This window comes from Notothenia rossii, assembly GCF_949606895.1.
Source record: "Notothenia rossii genome assembly, chromosome: 9".
Lineage (NCBI taxonomy): Eukaryota > Metazoa > Chordata > Actinopteri > Perciformes > Nototheniidae > Notothenia > Notothenia rossii.
In genome coordinates this window covers 1715684-1721189 of record NC_136907.1, presented here as the reverse complement: position 1 = coordinate 1721189, position 5506 = coordinate 1715684, and positions in this window count along the sequence as shown.

Here is a 5506-nt window from a genome sequence, read left to right as displayed (position 1 = left end):
TGGTGTTTCCATGGAAACTGGTTCTTGTCTCCTTCGAAATTCAATGCATGACAGATAGAGTTACATAAAGGCCGATAGAGCAGAGTGTGTGTGTGTGTGTGTGTGTGTGTGTGTGTGTGTGTGTGTGTGTGTGTGTGTGTGTGTGTGTGTGTGTGTGTGTGTGTGTGTGTGTGTGTGTGTGTGTTCAGATTACATGTGAAAGCTAATTATATCACAACGGACATTACCCCCCCCCCCTCCCATCCCTTTTTTTGTTATGATTTTTACTTTTTTATAATGTGTATTAAAAATAACATGTTATTTGGCTAAATTATCCAAAGACAAAATCGGCAGAAAAAAATATAAAAAAATAATATTAATAATACAAATTATCAGATAATTGATTTTATATATAAATAATAATAATAATGTAAATGTTGCTGAAAATATATCAATTTTAAAGGTCACCTATCATACTGTTTCTCATCAATATATCACAGGTCTCAGATATATCCAGAGCCTGCCTCTGATTGGCTGAAACACCAAACAGATCATTGCAGCATTACCCATAATCCCCTCTGTTTCAGCCCTGTTTTCCAAAGTGCTGATTCTCTGTCTGTGACTTTAGATGAAAATAAGGAGCCCCTCCCCACGCCCCTCTGAGAGACATTTGGTTACAAAGAACTCAATGGAGCTCTAGGAGGAGATTCAGGTGATAAGGTGGGGGGGGGGGTTACCTTGGTTACTGATTGGCTAATGGTTACACAAGACAAAACATCGTTATGACATCATAAAGTGGCCAAAATCTGATCAGCTCTTTTTCAGACAGGTTTTTATAGAAATGGATCAAAAAGAGAGAGAATCTCAGAGGGGACACATGTTGATGTAGAAGAGACATGAAGAAGAGGGGACACATGTTGATGTAGAAGAGACGTGAAGAAGAGGGGACACATGTTGATGTAGAAGAGACATGAAGAAGAGGGGACACATGTTGATGTAGAAGAGACGTGGAGAAGAGGGGACAAATGTTGATGTAAAAGAGACATGAAGAAGAGGGGACACATGTTGATGTAGAAGAGACATGAGGAAGAGGGGACACATGTTGATGTAGAAGAGACGTGGAGAAGAGGGGACAAATGTTGATGTAAAAGAGACATGAAGAAGAGGGGACACATGTTGATGTAGAAGAGACATGGAGAAGAGGGGACACATGTTGATGTAGAAGAGACATGGAGAAGAGGGGACACATGTTGATGTAGAAGAGACATGGAGAAGAGGGGACACATGTTGATGTAGAAGAGACATGGAGAAGAGGGGACACATGTTGATGTAGAAGAGACGTGGAGAAGAGGGGACAAATGTTGATGTAAAAGAGACATGAAGAAGAGGGGACACATGTTGATGTAGAAGAGACATGGAGAAGAGGGGACACATGTTGATGTAGAAGAGACATGAAGAAGAGGGGACACATGTTGATGTAGAAGAGACATGGAGAAGAGGGGACACATGTTGATGTAGAAGAGACATGGAGAAGAGGGGACACATGTTGATGTAGAAGAGACATGGAGAAGAGGGGACACATGTTGATGTAGAAGAGACGTGGAGAAGAGGGGACAAATGTTGATGTAAAAGAGACATGAAGAAGAGGGGACACATGTTGATGTAGAAGAGACATGGAGAAGAGGGGACACATGTTGATGTAGAAGAGACATGAAGAAGAGGGGACACATGTTGATGTAGAAGAGACATGGAGAAGAGGGGACACATGTTGATGTAGAAGAGACATGAAGAAGAGGGGACACATGTTGATGTAGAAGAGACATGAAGAAGAGGGGACATATGTTGATGTAGAAGAGACATGGAGAAGAGGGGACACATGTTGATGTAGAAGAGACATGAAGAAGAGGGGACACATGTTGATGTAGAAGAGACATGAAGAAGAGGGGACACATGTTGATGTAGAAGAGACATGAAGAAGAGGGGACATATGTTGATGTAGAAGAGACATGGAGAAGAGGGGACACATGTTGATGTAGAAGAGACATGAAGAAGAGGGGACACATGTTGATGTAGAAGAGACATGAAGAAGAGGGGACACATGTTGATGTAGAAGAGACATGAAGAAGAGGGGACACATGTTGATGTAGAAGAGACATGAAGAAGAGGGGACACATGTTGATGTAGAAGAGACATGGAGAAGAGGGGACACATGTTGATGTAGAAGAGACATGAAGAAGAGGGGACACATGTTGATGTAGAAGAGACATGGAGAAGAGGGGACACATGTTGATGCAGAAGAGACATGGAGAAGAGGGGACACATGTTGATGTAGAAGAGACATGAAGAAGAGGGGACACATGTTGATGTAGAAGAGACATGGAGAAGAGGGGACACATGTTGATGTAGAAGAGACATGAAGAAGAGGGGACACATGTTGATGTAGAAGAGACATGGAGAAGAGGGGACACATGTTGATGTAGAAGAGACATGGAGAAGAGGGGACACATGTTGATGTAGAAGAGACATGAAGAAGAGGGGACACATGTTGATGTAGAAGAGACATGGAGAAGAGGGGACACATGTTGATGTAGAAGAGACATGAAGAAGAGGGGACACATGTTGATGTAGAAGAGACATGGAGAAGAGGGGACACATGTTGATGTAGAAGAGACATGAGGAAGAGGGGACACATGTTGATGTAGAAGAGACATGAAGAAGAGGGGACACATGTTGATGTAGAAGAGACATGGAGAAGAGGGGACACATGTTGATGTAGAAGAGACATGGAGAAGAGGGGACACATGTTGATGTAGAAGAGACATGAAGAAGAGGGGACACATGTTGATGTAGAAGAGACATGGAGAAGAGGGGACACATGTTGATGTAGAAGAGACATGGAGAAGAGGGGACACATGTTGATGTAGAAGAGACATGAAGAAGAGGGGACACATGTTGATGTAGAAGAGACATGAAGAAGAGGGGACACATGTTGATGTAGAAGAGACATGAAGAAGAGGGGACACATGTTGATGTAGAAGAGACATGAAGAAGAGGGGACACATGTTGATGTAGAAGAGACATGGAGAAGAGGGGACACATGTTGATGTAGAAGAGACATGAAGAAGAGGGGACACATGTTGATGTAGAAGAGACATGAAGAAGAGGGGACACATGTTGATGTAGAAGAGACATGGAGAAGAGGGGACACATGGTGATGTAGAAGAGACATGAAGAAGAGGGGACACATGTTGATGTAGAAGAGACATGAAGAAGAGGGGACACATGTTGATGTAGAAGAGACATGAAGAAGAGGGGACACATGTTGATGTAGAAGAGACATGGAGAAGAGGGGACACATGGTGATGTAGAAGAGACATGAAGAAGAGGGGACACATGTTGATGTAGAAGAGACATGAAGAAGAGAGGACACATGTTGATGTAGAAGAGACATGAAGAAGAGGGGACATATGTTGATGTAGAAGAGACATGGAGAAGAGGGGACACATGTTGATGTAGAAGAGACATGAAGAAGAGGGGACACATGTTGATGTAGAAGAGACATGGAGAAGAGGGGACACATGTTGATGTAGAAGAGACATGGAGAAGAGGGGACACATGTTGATGTAGAAGAGACATGAAGAAGAGGGGACACATGTTGATGTAGAAGAGACATGGAGAAGAGGGGACACATGTTGATGTAGAAGAGACATGAAGAAGAGGGGACACATGTTGATGTAGAGGAAACATGAGGAAGAGGGGACACATGTTGATGTAGAAGAGACATGAAGAAGAGGGGACACATGTTGATGTAGAAGAGACATGAAGAAGAGGGGACACATGTTGATGTAGAAGAGACATGAAGAAGAGGGGACACATGTTGATGTAGAAGAGACATGAAGAAGAGGGGACACATGTTGATGTAGAAGAGACATGGAGAAGAGGGGACACATGTTGATGTAGAAGAGACATGAAGAAGAGGGGACACATGTTGATGTAGAAGAGACATGGAGAAGAGGGGACACATGTTGATGTAGAAGAGACATGAAGAAGAGGGGACACATGTTGATGTAGAAGAGACATGAAGAAGAGGGGACACATGTTGATGTAGAAGAGACATGAAGAAGAGGGGACACATGTTGATGTAGAAGAGACATGAAGAAGAGGGGACACATGTTGATGTAGAAGAGACATGGAGAAGAGGGGACACATGTTGATGCAGAAGAGACATGGAGAAGAGGGGACACATGTTGATGCAGAAGAGACATGGAGAAGAGGGGACACATGTTGATGTAGAGGAGACATGAAGAAGAGGGGACACATGTTGATGTAGAAGAGACATGAAGAAGAGGGGACACATGTTGATGTAGAAGACACATGAAGAAGAGGGGACACATGTTGATGTAGAAGATACATGGAGAAGAGGGGACACATGTTGATGTAGAAGAGACATGAAGAAGAGGGGACACATGTTGATGTAGAAGGGACATGGAGAAGAGGGGACACATGTTGATGTAGAAGGGACATGAAGAAGAGGGGACACATGTTGATGTAGAAGAGACATGAAGAAGAGGGGACACATGTTGATGTAGAAGAGACATGAAGAAGAGTGGACACATGTTGATGTAGAAGGGACATGGAGAAGAGGGGACACATGTTGATGTAGAAGAGACATGAAGAAGAGGGGACACATGTTGATGTAGAAGAGACATGAAGAAGAGGGGACACATGTTGATGTAGAAGAGACATGAAGAAGAGGGGACACATGTTGATGTAGAAGAGACATGAAGAAGAGGGGACACATGTTGATGTAGAAGAGACATGGAGAAGAGGGGACACATGTTGATGTAGAAGAGACATGGAGAAGAGGGGACACATGGTGATGTAGAAGAGACATGAAGAAGAGGGGACACATGTTGATGTAGAAGAGACATGAAGAAGAGGGGACACATGTTGATGTAGAAGAGACATGAAGAAGAGGGGACACATGTTGATGTAGAAGAGACATGAAGAAGAGAGGACACATGTTGATGTAGAAGAGACATGAAGAAGAGGGGACATATGTTGATGTAGAAGAGACATGGAGAAGAGGGGACACATGTTGATGTAGAAGAGACATGAAGAAGAGGGGACACATGTTGATGTAGAAGAGACATGGAGAAGAGGGGACACATGTTGATGTAGAGGAAACATGAGGAAGAGGGGACACATGTTGATGTAGAAGAGACATGAAGAAGAGGGGACATATGTTGATGTAGAAGAGACATGGAGAAGAGGGGACACATGTTGATGTAGAAGAGACATGAAGAAGAGGGGACACATGTTGATGTAGAAGAGACATGGAGAAGAGGGGACACATGTTGATGTAGAAGAGACATGAAGAAGAGGGGACACATGTTGATGTAGAAGAGACATGAAGAAGAGGGGACACATGTTGATGTAGAAGAGACATGAAGAAGAGGGGACACATGTTGATGTAGAAGAGACATGAAGAAGAGGGGACACATGTTGATGTAGAAGAGACATGAAG